Genomic DNA, 15,037 nt, shown 5'->3' on the forward strand with positions numbered 1-15,037 from the left:
CCAGTTTTTTTATAGCTACATTGGTACAGGGGATTTAGCTTAAAGGTAGAAAGATTGATGCCCTCGCTCTCCATTAAACACAGTTGATTGGACAGGGGCTGAACTTTCGAATGTTGCTGGCTCGCTTTAAAAAAAAAAAAAGATATTGCGGCTTGTAGAGTCGCAATTATTATACCATGTGGGCTGTATGACTCTACTTCTGGGATTGTATTTCTTGCTTGCTCTGGCAAGGTGAGCAGTCGTCCCTGGGTGGGCTCGAACCACCAACTTTTCGCCTACCAGTAAAACGCGCTAGCCGATTGCGCCACAGAGGCGAGAATCTTGACATACCCATAAAAGGTTTAACCCTCTAATTGCAATTAAAAATGAAGAAAAACTCTGGATTCAGAGCGCTAGCCGCTATACCGTTGAACCACACCTTTCTACAGGATGTCCTGTTTTGAAAATAAGTATGACATTTGATCATTGGGCTATATCAAAGAGAGCAGCATTGAAGTAGGCAAACTTCTGCTTCATGGTTTCATTGTGTGGTGGTCATCACATCTGCCCTACACGCAGAAGGTCTTGGGTACAACATTCAGCGAAACCAAACATGTTACCAAACATGTTCATGCTAACAATGTTCCAATGAAAGCTTGCTGTTTATGTTTTATAGATCCTTTCCATGCCATTTATGTCCTGATCTCGCAAAATATCCAATAGACCCAGCATTCCTATTCATTGTATTTTTGAGCAAAGACTAACATTCAGGTACACATGCCGAAACCCGGGATTGAACCAGGGACCTTTAGATCTTCAGTCTAACGCTCTCCCAACTATTTCGGCTACTTTTTCAAAAATTTAGGCAAGGGAGCGAAACGTGTGGCATAACGTAGCGAGAAAATGAACTAGTTCTGTGTGTCCTTTTTTCTTTTCTTTTGATTAAACATAAAACAATACAGGACACGACCAGGGAGCAAAAATCGAAATAAAAAGAACATAAATAGCACTAAACATAAAATAAAAACAAAAGCACATTTAAATGAAAATAGGGGTCCTACTTGGTCCAAAGTCGATCAAATTAGTGCTTATCCAAATTAAGCCTGAATGTCACTGTTTTCCATTCATCCAATGTCTAATGTCTGTTACTATGTCAGTCAAGTCTTTGATCGTTGGCGTGGTTGGTGTCGAGCATTTCTTTGTGATGGCCTTTTTCTCTACAGCCAAAAGTATGTTCCAAGGGTATCCATTTATTGTGTCCATGGCAGGAGTGTTGAGGCCCAAGTACATAGTTTTAAATTTGAGTGGGATGGAAAAGTCAAAAACAGTCTGCAGTGCCCTTTGAATTTCAGTCCATTATTTTTGAGCAACAGCACAGCCCCAAAACACCTGATAGTGGTTTGCCTGCTGGGTTCTCCAGCAGTTAGCATTTCCTTGTGAATAATGGACACTTTGACATGGTGTGGTGAAAAAAACATATTTTTCCCCTTCAGGCATGTGATTTTGTGGTCTTCCTCAGGGCTGTTCCTACATTTCCACACTCTTGGTCAGACAAAACCAGGTTAACTTCTCGTTCCCATTGGTTTAGAATATACTCAGCAGAACGTTGTCCAGATTACCAATGCATTGAGATCATTTAGAAATGATTCCCCTCGCAAGTTCTGATTGATTGGTTTCAACAAAGATTACTGTCAGAGGATTATAGTGGTCATTTCTTTGTTTCATTTCTTGCTTATAATAAGTCCTATAAAAGTCCTGTCTCTCCAAGTCAAAGGATTCCTTCAACACATCAATGCTTTTCATTTGATTTTCTTTTGCAATGCGGTGAAACGTTTACGCCTTTTGTAATCCAGGCGTTGAATCATAAGCTTGGTCATAAGAAAACCAGCTCCAGATTTTAACAGCTTTGTTTAGTTTGTATGCTTTGGTTGGCTCCTTTCAGGGGGTAAGCACAGATTTTACCCAAAGATTCTTCATGTTTCTGCACTTTTTCAAAAGAGTAACGCTACTCTCGGGGCACTCAAGGTTCCACTGAGATTTGAACTCGGATTGCTGGATTCAAAGTGCGCAAACCATTACACCATTGAACCGCAGAATGCTCCCTAGACGGATAACGGTGATCCAAAGCTACAAGTCTTAACATCAATCATCCCTTGCCACAAAAATGGGAAACAAGGATTGCAAACAGTGCAAACAATCTTGAAAAAAGCGAGCCAGCAACTTTCGAAAGTTCAGCCCCTGTCCAATCAACTGTGTTTAATGGCGAGCGAGGGCATCAATCGTTCTACCTTTGAGCTAAATCCCCTGTACCAATGTAGCTATAAAAAAACTGGAAGTCTCTCAATCAATCGACTCTCGCCAATTTATTGCGCACTCAATATACTGCAGTTGATCTGGATGTTGAGGAAAAATTGCAAGATAATGTTATTTGACATAATGCCGATGTATTTGCTTACTTTTTCAAGCACACTTGGCAATTGAACCTCGTTCAGCAGTGCCTTTCATCAGATAGTAAAGCGAGCAGACTTTCCATTGTAAAAAACAACCATGTACTCTCACCATTAGCGACCTTTGAATCCCCTTGCAAATTATGCCTAGAAGTCCAATGCGCTATCCATTGCGCCACAGAGCCCATACATCCTTCCATGATGCTCATTTCCACAAACGCAAAACACGGTATTCATCCAAAATGGGTCTACATCAGTCATTCCTTGCCAACAAACTGAGAATCAAAAAGTGAAAAGAGTGCAGTTAATCTGTGTGTGCAGGGATACTTTTCCATCTCTTATTCCAATTTGTAACAGCAGCGCATTTTCTGTCGTTGTAAATAATTTGCATGCTTGAATGGACAACTGAGTAGTAGTAGGTTTGAGATGGGCCGGTATTTATTTAGCACTGTGGCATCAAGACTGCTCTTCTTTAAGAGAGGCTTAATGACTGCAGTTTTAAGGCTCTTGGGAAAATTCCAGATCCAAGCAACATGTTGACTTTTTCATTGATTGGAGCCAACAGACTGCTCACCATAGACTTTAAAAATCTAGTAGGCAATGCATAAAGGCAGCATGTAGTGGAACTCAGACTTGTGGTGATCTCTTGGAAAGTTTTGTCAGCCACAAATGCAAAATGGGTTAACTCCAGTTGTCTAGTTGGCTGCGTGCTTGTTATCTGCAAATAATGGTATTATTAATGTTCTGAAATGAGTCTTGCAAAGAACACTGCAAACTCATTGCACCTGGAGAAATACAGAAACCATCAGACAAAGTAACATTTACCACACTGTAATTTGAAATATTAACCCGCTTTGTCATTAGCAGGTCCAGAGTGTGCCATTTGCCCTCTGTGGGGCCACTCAGGTGCTGAGTAAGACCAAAGCTTCTGATGACAGCGCCAAGCTCTTTAGAAGAAGACGAGGTTGAGCGGGGCGTGAAGGAAGGAAGGAACAGTCACTCACGTACGGGAAACTCCTACCAAGCAGTGGCCAGCCTATAGCACACTGGGATTCTGTGGTAATTGAACCAAGTTTAGCAGTTCCTTTCATCAGTTAATAACACAAGCAGGCTTTCCTATTTACCAATGTAGATAACAGGGGTTACAACAGTGACTCTGGTGGGTCTCGAACTCACAGCCTTTGAATGCCTTTGCAACTTTTGTCTGATTCCCCTTTTTCACAAAAGCAAAACAGTCATCCGAAAACAGTCTACATCAATCAATCCTTACCATCAAACTGAGAAACAAGGAGTGAAAAGAGTGCATTTACTCTGTTTATTCAGGGATACTTTTCAATCTCTAATTGCAAAATGTAAAAGAGCTCTTTCGGGTGATAAGTTTTTCTGTACATGTAAACAACTGATTTGCTTGAAAGGCTATCATGAAGGCACTGCTGGGATTTGAACCCAGGATGTCCTGTTTACTAGACAGCCACAGCGCCTCTTAAATGCTACTCCACCTGTTTCAGCTAGATATTCAGTGACCAATGTTACCTCGTAGATTTCGCCTTTTTGAGGTGCGTGCAATTTGTGGTGTGCTGCATGGTCTGGAGCTGGAGGTTTGGGAGTTTTTTGGAGTTTTTAATCGTTATTTTGATCATTTTCATTTACTTTTTTCAGTTTTTTTGTTTGTTCCCCTCCCAGTAAACTTACTGGGAGGTGGATTTTTTGTTTTTTTGTGAGCATGGCTCAAAGGACGGACAACACGGCATCGGACACTGGAATGGACACGACAAAGGCAAGACAAAGTTTGAAAGAATCAGTAAATAATAGAAAGAACAAAGAAAGAAGGATGAAATTTATGAAAGAACTCACTGTGGTATTGGAACTAACGGAGGGAGCACAAATCACGCCACTAGCTTTTTTGAAATCAACTCAGGAGGTGTGCGGCTCCATAGTAGCGTGCAGACTCATCTCAAAGGACAAATATGAAGTAACCGTCAGTACCACCAAAGCGAAGGAGCGGCTCCTGGATGGGTACTGCATTGGAGGAGTCAGGGTTCACGCCCGTGACATCTCGGTTGATGAGCTGGTCATGTCCTTCATGGGGCTGCCGGCTTATATCGAGGACGAGGAGATCCTGGCCAAGCTCTACGCCTGGGGGGTCTCTGCGGTCTCCGAGGTGAGGAGGAGAATGTGGCCGGGGACGAACATGGCGGACGGCACCAGGTTTGTACGGGTAAGGTTCACGGACACGGTGCAGTCCTTACCGTATTCTGTCAGGTTTGACACCGCGGGGGGCCCCGAGTACTTCAGGGTAATACACGACAGGCAGGTGCGGGTGTGTAGGGGGTGTCTCCAGCCTGGCCATATTCTGAGGGAGTGCCCTGACTTTCTGTGCCGCAACTGCGGGAGCCAGGGGCATTACGCGCGCGAGTGTGTCGCGCAGTGGGCCCCGAAGTGCAGAGAGTGCCGCATGTTCCGCCACTTATGTCCGTGTGGTGCGGGTGACAGAGAGGAGGACAGAGGGGAGGACAGAGGGGAGGACAGGGAGGACGCCATTGGAGGAGAGAGCAGTGACGTGGCCCAGAACGTGCCCGCAACTGCTCTCTCCGAAGTAGAGGAGGTTTTGGAGGAGGAGGCTGTGGAGGAGTCAGGGGAGCCAGAGGTGTTCGGCTCCTCTTGCTCCTCTGACTCCTCAGACGAGGAGGCGCCCGTCGCACTGGAGATGGTGCTCGGCTCAGCGCTGGCGTCTGGGAAGGTGGGAGCAGGACAAACTGCTCCTCCTGACCAGAGGGAAGGGACTCGTGAGGGTCCAACTCCTAAGCCCGTGGAGGCAGAGGCTGAACCCGGGAGGAGGATGGGTGCGGGACAGGCCCCGCATCTTACCTCCAAAGGGGGGGACATCACCACAGGGCTGGGTGATGATCCCAAGCTCCAGTCGGACGGTGGTAAGAGGGGACAGGTGGAGAAGAAGGAAAAGAAAGGGACAAGACGCAGGAAGCAGGTGGCAGGAGATGGAGAGGGCGCTGCTGCTCAGAGCGGCTCCACCTCCTCCGCCTCCTCCATTCCAGCCACATCAAAAGCGCCAGCAGAAAGCTCCATCAACCCACCATCCTCCACACGCAGCTCTGCCCCACGAGGTGAGCTTGAGACTGTTTTTAATGATGACTTCATGGATTTCTCCACCCGTGAAGTCAGAAAAAGAGTGTGGGAGTCAGATGCGACGGGCGCCAAAAAGAAGTCGAAATAAAAGATGGGTTGTATCCTCCAAAGTCTCCTCTTAATGGCGTTCTCCTTGTCCTCTTGGAACGCAGGCGGCCTGCGGAGCCCAGTGCGGATGCAGAGCGCGTTACACTTTTCCAAGTGGGACGTGCTCTGCATCCAAGAAACGCATTGGGATGTCAGCCACGCGCAACGAGTGCGGAACGTGGGAGTAGGCTCTGTATTTTGGGCCCTGGGCACGGCGTGCTCGCGCGATGTGGCCACGGTGGTGAGGCCTGGTGTCTTAGGCCAACCCACCCTGGTACACGCCGACCCAGAGGGCTCCTTCCTGATCCTGGACTTCACGGACACAGTGAAGTTCAGACTAATTAATATCTACGCCCCGAACGATGATGGTCTGAGGAGGCAATTCTTCAAAAAAATATTTCGCTTTGCAAACGACAATACAATCATAATCGGTGACTTTAATACAACACTTTGCAAGACAGACATCGGCATTAACAACTCTTTTAAAAACAGCACTGCCAGGACAGCCCTGTTGGAAGAAGCCGCCAGCAGGAACCTGACGGAGGTGTGGCGGTTCGTCCACCCCTTCCTGAAGGATTTCTCCAGGTGGCAGGGCGTCCTGAAGCAGTCCCGCATTGACCTCTGTTTTGCCTCCTCAGACCTGGCACAGAGAGTCAGTGGTGCTTCCTACAAGTGGTCAGGCTTGAGTGATCACTCCACTTTAGATATTTATTTTGGGTTAGTTTCATCACCGAGGAATGGAGGACTGTGGGTCCTAAACAGCTCCATCCTCGGTGATGAAACTTTTTGTAGGAAAATGGACTTTTTGTTTGATGTATTTGACATGGAGCTGGAGCTGATCGACAGCGTGGTCGATTGGTGGCCGACGGCAAAAACACGCATTAAAAAGCTCTGTGTCAATTACAGCAAACACAAGGCGTGGCTGTCGACCAGGAGGGAGACCGCTCTCCGCCAGCGCCTGCAGGTCCTGGACCAGGGCGCAGCTTCCACCACTGGCCCTGTGGATCCAGAGTACCTGGTGGTGCGCGCTGAGCTGGAGCAGCTGGAGGTAAGTAGGTGTCAGGGTGCAATTTTGAGGGCAAAAGCCAGACACACAGTCGAAGGAGAACGCTCGACAGCGTTCTTCTTCGGCTGTGAGAAGGCTACACAGGGAAAGATGCACATAGATAAGTTGATAGAGAAGACAGGTAAGATTGTTTCCGAGGTAAGTGAGGTTTTAGAGACAGCGCAGGATTTCTATAGTAGGCTTTTTAGTTCAGACGGAGTGGCAGAGCAGGCTTTAGACCAGGCTGTAGGTGCTCTGGAGCGCAAACTGAGCAGGGAGGATAGGGAGCTGTGCGACGCGCCTCTGTCTCTCATGGAGATAGAGGCTGCAGTCAAGAGTTTAAATACAGGAAAAAGCCCCGGAGAGGACGGACTAACCTGTGAGTTTTTCAAGCGTTTCGCTTCCAGGTTAGCTCCGATCCTACTCCTATTATATCAGGATTTTGAGAGTGAGTGTAGAGTTGGCGATGGTTTTGCGATGAGTGTCGTCACTCTGCTTTTTAAGAAGGGCGACAGGAGCAGCCTCGCCAACTACAGGCCCATTAGCCTTTTGAACGTAGTCTATAAAATTTTAGCAAAGGTATTAGCAGGTAGGTTAAAGCGTGTGATTGGATCCATCATACACCCCTCGCAGGCCTACAGCGTCCCCGGGAGGGACATCTCAGACATAGTTTTGTCTCTGAGATATCTCCTTCGGCAGATGCACGCGACCGGTGGTATTCACGTTAGTGTAGACTTTAACAAGGCGTTCGACAGAGTTGAGCATTCGTTCCTCTGGACTGTATTAGGTAAGTTAGGTTTCGGCGAACGGTTTGTTAATTGGCTACAGCTCATCTATTCCTTTGCGGTCAGTAAGGTCAAAGTCAACGGGTTTCTAATTGACTCTTTCCCCTTAAAAAGATCAGTCAGGCAGGGCTGTCCCCTCTCGTCGCTCCTCTACAGCATCGCCGCTGAGCCTTTGGCGGCCATGTTGCGGGCGGACGCGGCGGTGAGGGGACTGACCACGCCTGCGGGTAGGGAAGTCAAAATTTTTCAGTACGCAGATGACACGAATCTGATCCTCCGAGACGAGGACACGTGGAGAGAGGCGTTCAGGCTCTCCACGTGCTCAATGTTTATGGCCTCGCTTCAGGGGCCAAAATAAATTTCGATAAAACCACGGTTAAATTTTGCGGCAGCGTCACGCCTGTTCCTCTCCCTGTCCAGCTCCGGGAGGCCGGGGACTCCTACAAGGTCCTCGGCGTCCCCCTGGGCAGAGACGAGGAGGCGTGTCGTACTGCACTTTGGTCGCCTTTGTGCGAGAAAATTACAGCGCGCTTGAATTTTTGGAGACGTCGTAATCTGACATTAAAAGGTAAAGTCTTAGTTGTAAATTCTTTGTGCATGTCCATGTTGAACCATGCACTCTCCGTGTACGGCCTGCCGGGGGTCTATGCTAACAAATTAAGGTTAGTGATAAACCACTTTTTGTGGAATCGTGAGAGGGGCTTTATTGCACATAAGGTTATGATAGGTGAGTACGATCAGGGAGGTTTAAAGTTAGCAGATTTAGAGTTAAGGAAGAAGGCCTTCCGGCTGAAAACAATTCGGAAATTTCTAGACGTTGAGGTAGATGCTCCATGGAAGGATTATATAGGTGAGTTTGTTAATAGTCTAGGTAAGTTTGGTGTTTATAATTTGTGTTTGTTGCCCCCTGTTTCGGTCCTGGAAGGCCTCCCCCCCTTCGAGAGGGAACTCTTGGAGGCGTGGAGGACTTTCAGGCCCCTGACTGTGGCGGTTCCAGACAGCGGTGAGGGTCTCGCGCACATGCCCCTCCGTCTGGCTCCTCCTCTTTGGTCCCGGACAGAGTCGCTCTGTAGCCAACACCCATCTCGCCCGACTAACCCTCTCCATAGCCGGTACACATTATATCTCAACAGGAACATCCATCTCCGTGACAATAAAACAGCAGAACCCTGGCCCATCTTCAAAGGACTCTTGGCCGCACACCTCCGACACCTCCACATGGCAGCAGAGCACCGGTTCATCACCCACCTCGTCCCCCACAACACCCTGATCCACCTCACACCCTCTGGAAACCTGGACATCATCTTCTGACCCCGGCATAACCCCCCCAACCACGGCATCAACCCCAACCACGGCATCACCCCCCATCACTGAAGAATGTTTGGAGAATGATTGTGTGTTTGATTTTCTGTAATTTTTTGTCTCGTCTCCCCCTGCCCTTGTGTATCCCATTCCCCTGCCCTTGTGTGTCATGTCTGTCTGTACATTCATGTAAATATATGTAAATACTTGTTTTGATGTTTTTGATAATAAAAGATAAAAAAAAAAAAAAAAAAAAAACAGTAAACATCCAGGGACGGGACATTGAGAGAATGGACTCATACAAGTACCTGGGTGTTGATCTGAACCACAAACTGGACTCATAACACAGACGCACTGTACAGGAAGAGACAGAGTCGGCTCTACCTCCTGAGGAGACTCAGGTCTTTTGGAGTGACAGGGCCACTCCTGAAGACCTTCTACGACTCTGTGGTGGCATCAGCCCTCCTGTACGGTGTGGCCTGCTGGAGCAGCAGCATCACAGAGAGGGAGAGGAAGAGGCTGGACAAAGTCATCAAGAAGTCCAGCTCCGTCCTGGGCTGTGCTCTGGACTCGGTGCAGGAGGTGGGGGACATGAGGGTCCTGGCTAGATTCACATCTATGCTGGACCATGAGTGTCATCCCCTGCAGGACACTATGTCCGCTCTGGAGAGCAGCTTCAGTGAGAGACTAATCCACCCTCGCTGTGTGAGGGAAAGGTTTCGTAGGTCTTTCCTTCCTGCTTCTGTCAGACTTTATAACAAACACTGTTAGTCCTGAACACTCGCAATACTGACCTAACCTAATACTGATGTGCAATTCCGTCATATGTGCAATTGCTGTTGGAATCCATGTGCAATTCATGTGCAATTACTGTGAAATTCATGTGCAATCTATGTGCCGTCATGACACATATTCATGTGCAATTACTGTTGTGATCACATGCAATGGTATTTATGTATTTATCTTATTATCTTATCTTATCTTATCTTATCTTATCTTCTTTACCATTAAATTAGCTCTTACCTTCTCAAATCCTTCCCATATGGTCTAGCGGTTAGGATTCCTGGCTCTCATTCAGGTGGCCCGGGTTCAACTCCCGGTATGGGAATATCTGCTCTGTCCTTCTGGAATACTTGTAGCCACATTATGTACAAGACTCACTGTGGTTACGAGTACATTCAAGCTGGAAGGAGGTGAAGAGAGGCATAGAAACATGGCATCAATTTGGGCGCAGCATGCGGAAGTTTGTAATCAACCTTTAGCTTTTCTATGCATCTATAGACTAGCAGGTTGGTTGGTGTTTCTTTTTGGAGCATTTCTAGACAAAGTGGGTCAGCGGTAGAGCGCATACTTTGCTTCATTTGGGATCAGTCATGTTTTCCAGCAATTTTTGACTGGACAAGCATATCTTGATTTTTTTATTGGTCTCAAGCTTTCACCGTAATTTTCCAAAGATGCAGTATTGTGGTGGCCAGGTGGTCAAGCTGATGGGCAAAAAATCCATTGGCATTGCTTCATATTTCTTAGAACCCTGCTGGAAACATACCTTTCTCTTCCCCCTGACCAGCAAAGGATGCCACCTGCTTAACAGTGCTTGATTTGTAAATATATAGGTACAGGAACACTTGTGGACTGGGTGATCAGGCCAAAAAAGTTACTGTAACACACAAAAAGTGACGCACATGTAAGTAAAGTAACAATGGGACAAACCTTTGTGTCACAACCAGTCAAATTGGAATAAACAAAAAAAAATGAAGAATTGAATTGCCTATCTGGTCACTGTTTCTGTTGATTCTATTCTATCTGTTCTGTTTTTGTCCATTCTATCATTTTAAGGCATTGATAAGGAAGGGGGTGTAGCTCAGTGGTAGAGCGAATGCTTAGCATGTACGATGTCTTGGGTTCAATCCCCAGCATCTCCAGGTGACACTGTAGTCTTTGCTAATGGCCAGATTACACTGCAGTGAATTTTAGAGACCTTCACTGAAATATTTCAAATCAGCACATGTGGTGATTCAGTGCAAGCTCCCAGTCCCGCATTACCTTTGAACCTTGTAGCACTTATAAAATTCAAACAATATTATTTCATCCATCCACACTACCTGCAGGAAGGTGAGACAAAGTGGCCCATTCAGGTGGCCTGGGTTCAACTCCTGGCATGGGAACATTGTGGTCAGCCTTTTGGAAGACTTGAATCCACAGTATGAATAAGACACGCTGTGGGTTGTTAAGAGAGACATTGAAAAATCCCATCCATTTAGGATGCAGCGTGCAATATGCAGTAATCAACCTTTAGCTGTTCCATGCAACGTAGCAGCGGTTGTACTTGAAAGCATCCCTTCACAGGGACTGGAACTTAAATCTAGCTCCTTAGAGCACTCAGCCAGATTTTCTGGGGCGGGACAACACAAACTCAGAGCTGCTTGATAGTGCTTCCTACCCCATTAAAAAAAAACTGTATTAAAAATCAAGACCTGGCTCTATTTGGCTGAACCAAAAGAAAGATACAAATCCCGAGCTATGTGCTTCTCTCCATGACATGCAGAACCAAGCACATTTAGATATTAAAAATGCTTGCTTAAAAGCTGGTGACCCAACTATGCACTGTTCTTTAACCTCTCAAACATCAATGAGGCTTATGTTACAATTCAATCTGTTACACTTGATCTTTATATTTCTCATATGGTCTAGGGGTTAGAATTTCTAGTTCTCGCCGAGGCAGCCTGGGCAACATTCCCAACTTCCAGTATGGGTATGTCTCGCCAAACCTGAGCTTAGAATGTTTAGTAAAACATGCTGTCTCCATGAATTCATGGAGAGTTAAATCTGGTAATGTAATTGCGCTAGTTTCAGAAAATAATGTGGATAATTTCCACTTTCTTAAACACAGTTTTGATGTATATTGTTGTTGTGGCCGAGAGGTTAAGGTGATGGACTTGAAATCCATTGGGGTTTCCCCGCGCAGGTTCGAGTCCTGTCAGCAACGTGTGTTTAGCAGAACAGATTTTGAGGTTCTATTCTATAAACCAGCATGTTTGCTGATGTTTAATTTCGGAGCCTTTCTTTCAGAACGAGGGCATTTATGAAATCCTTGTTTCAATCCCCTGCATCTCCATTCAATATGTTGATGGCACAAAGTGAAAAGTGTTGACTCCAGGTCTCGCTTGGACAATAATCATGACAGACAAGAGATGGTTATGTAGCTCAGTGTTAGAGCACCGTCTTTCGTAGCAAGATCCCAGTTCCACATTCCTTTAAAATTAGATTTCATATTTTGAAGCGATTTGAGTCTATTAGACGTATACAGCCCCATGGGCATTACGCACTGGCCTCTTGAACCAGGGATTGTGGGTTTGAGTCCCATGATCATAACCATTCAGCAGAGTGGCGCAGCGGAAGCGTGCTGGGCCCATAACCCAGAGGTCGATGGATCGAAACCATCCTCTGCTAGAATGTTTTTTCTTGCATTATTGCCATTGTCAATCCAAATTAACCAAGCTAGTCAGTAATGTGTTGGATGATGGAAGCCGATCTTCAGCGCAAGCTCCCAGTTCCACATTTGCTTTGAATCTAGCAGCACATTTCTTTTATCCATCCTACATTGTTATTTCTTTTTTGGGGAAAAGGATAGCTGAGTAGTGAAAGAAGATGTAGGTCAAAAAAGACCCATGATTAGACATTTTGAAGCAATTTGAGTCTATTATGGGTACATAACCCCATAAGCAATATGCACAGGATACTAGCCTCCAAAATCCGGGATTGTGGATTTCAGGTCCATGGTCTAATAGGCTGAGCCACAAGGAAAATACTAATCACTAGACTTGTTGCACGTGGAATGGGCTTATATCTATTACATACAGAACTGTTCCTTAACTCTCAAGCATCAATGAGGCCTTCTTTATACGCCATAAGGCGCTGGTACAGCTAGCAGCCCGGTGTAAACGCTCTCTCTTTTTTCTCACACTTATTGTGCTTCATCTCCTATATTTTGTAAATATAGTTAGTACATTTTTTCTATTTTACTGTACGATAGGGACACGCGCTGGAATCGTTTTTAATTCAACTGTTTTTGACTTTTTTCGGCTGGATTTGAGCGTTTTTCGTCGTGTTGTTGTGATGTGAGCTAGCTCCGAGCTAGCCCCCCCGCGCCCTCCGGCCGCCGCCAAAGTACGGCGTGTTGTCGGTACACGCTTATATACACGTTTATATGAAAGAGGAACTTCATGAACGATCGGGACACGCACTGGAATCGCTTTAAAATAACTTGTTTTGACTTTATTCGGCTGGATTGAGTGTTTTCGTCGTGTCTTGGCTCTGAGTCCCCCGGCTCCGGCCCCGCCCCCCGGCCGGCGCCGTACTGCGTTTACACAAAGGAGGAACTAATGAAACTGCGGAGAACAGTCGTCTTACCCGGAGATCGTCACGTTATCCCGGCGGACATCCTAAGGAAAACGCAACGAAGCAGACAGGCTGGACGTAAACTCAGAGAGAAGAGAGGGACAAACAGGAAGTCGGTTCCCGCCGTAGTCATGGGTAACGTGAGGTCCCTTCAAAATAAAATGACGGAAATAGCGAGCCTCATGCGGTCCCAGAGGATTTACAGTTTGTGAGAGCACGGGATTGTGTGTCTGACACTCGGACCTGCAGTGTGGGGGCGCCCCAGGGCACTGTCCTCGCGCCCTTTCTCTTCACCCTTTACACTGCAGACTTCAGACATGACACGGACAGCTGTGTCCTGCAGAAGTTCTCTGATGACTCTGCCATCATCGGACTCATCACGGACGAAGATGACGCAGAGTACAGAGGACTGGCGCAGGACTTTGTGGACTGGTGTCAGCGGAACCACCTCATCAAAGCGGGGAAGACCAAGGAAATGGTGGTGGATTTCCGCAGACGCCACCCCACTGCCCCCTTACCAGTGAACATCCAGGGACGGGACATTGAGAGAATGGACTCATACAAGTACCTGGGTGTTGATCTGAACCACAAACTGGACTGGACTCATAACACAGACGCACTGTACAGGAAGAGACAGAGTCGGCTCTACCTCCTGAGGAGACTCAGGTCTTTTGGAGTGACAGGGCCACTCCTGAAGACCTTCTACGACTCTGTGGTGGCATCAGCCCTCCTGTACGGTGTGGCCTGCTGGAGCAGCAGCATCACAGAGAGGGAGAGGAAAAGGCTGGACAAAGTCATCGAGAAGTCCAGCTCCGTCCTGGGCTGTGCTCTGGACTCGGTGCAGGAGGTGGGGGACATGAGGGTCCTGGCTAGATTCACATCTATGCTGGACCATGAGTGTCATCCCCTGCAGGACACTATGTCCGCTCTGGAGAGCAGCTTCAGTGAGAGACTAATCCACCCTCGCTGTGTGAGGGAAAGGTTTCGTAGGTCTTTCCTTCCTGCTGCTGTCAGACTTTATAACAAACACTGTTAGTCCTGAACACTCGCAATACTGACCTAACCTAATACTGATGTGCAATTCCGTCATATGTGCAATTGCTGTTGGAATCCATGTGCAATTCATGTGCAATTACTGTGAAATTCATGTGCAATCTATGTGCCTTCATGACACATATTCATGTGCAATTACTGTTGTGATCACATGCAATGGTATTTATGTATTTATCTTATTATCTTATCTCATCTCATCTTATCTTATCTTTTTTACCATTAAATTAGCTCTTACCTTCTCAAATCCTTCCCATATGGTCTAGCGGTTAGGATTCCTGGCTCTCATTCAGGTGGCCCGGGTTCAACTCCAGGTATGGGAATATCTGGTCTGTCCTTCTGGAATACTTGTAGCCACATTATGTACAAGACTCACCGTGGTTACGAGTACATTCAAGCTGGACGGAGGTGAAGAGAGGCATAGAAACTTGGCATCAATTTGGGCGCAGCATGCGGAAGTTTGTAATCAACCTTCAGCTTTTCTATGCATCTATAGACTAGCAGGTTGGTTGGTGTCCCTCTAATTGCAATAAGAAATGAAGAAAAACTCTGGATTCAGAGCGCTAACCGCTATACCGTTGAACCACACCTTTCTACAGGATTTCCTGTTTTGAAAATAAGTATGACATTTTATCATTGGGCTATATCAAAGAGAGCAGCATTGAAGTAGGCAAACTTCTGCTTCATGGTTTCATTGTGTGGTGGTCATCACATCTGCCCTACACGCAGAAGGTCTTGGGTACAACATTCAGCGAAACCAAACATGTTACCAAACATGTTCATGCTAACAATGTTCCAAC

At 46.5% G+C, this 15,037-nt stretch overlaps 5 non-coding genes across 5 annotated transcripts; all 5 read left to right on the top strand.

The window, feature by feature from the left end:
- The first annotated feature begins 9,825 nt into the window (after window positions 1-9,825).
- trnae-cuc (transfer RNA glutamic acid (anticodon CUC)) lies at window positions 9,826-9,897 on the top strand. Its single transcript has one exon. It is a non-coding gene; the product is annotated as a tRNA-Glu (tRNA).
- Window positions 9,898-10,639: 742 nt separating this feature from the next.
- trnaa-agc (transfer RNA alanine (anticodon AGC)) lies at window positions 10,640-10,711 on the top strand. The gene has a single exon. It is a non-coding gene; the product is annotated as a tRNA-Ala (tRNA).
- Window positions 10,712-11,693: 982 nt separating this feature from the next.
- trnas-uga (transfer RNA serine (anticodon UGA)) lies at window positions 11,694-11,775 on the top strand. The gene has a single exon. It is a non-coding gene; the product is annotated as a tRNA-Ser (tRNA).
- Window positions 11,776-12,167: 392 nt separating this feature from the next.
- Window positions 12,168-12,239, top strand: trnam-cau (transfer RNA methionine (anticodon CAU)). The gene has a single exon. It is a non-coding gene; the product is annotated as a tRNA-Met (tRNA).
- A 2,249-nt stretch (window positions 12,240-14,488) lies between these two features.
- trnae-cuc (transfer RNA glutamic acid (anticodon CUC)) lies at window positions 14,489-14,560 on the top strand. The gene has a single exon. It is a non-coding gene; the product is annotated as a tRNA-Glu (tRNA).
- Window positions 14,561-15,037: the final 477 nt, after the last annotated feature.

This window comes from Eucyclogobius newberryi, unplaced genomic scaffold (assembly GCF_026437365.1).
Source record: "Eucyclogobius newberryi isolate DKJ021-1_F unplaced genomic scaffold, fEucNew1.0.hap1 SCAF_55, whole genome shotgun sequence".
NCBI lineage: Eukaryota > Metazoa > Chordata > Actinopteri > Gobiiformes > Gobiidae > Eucyclogobius > Eucyclogobius newberryi.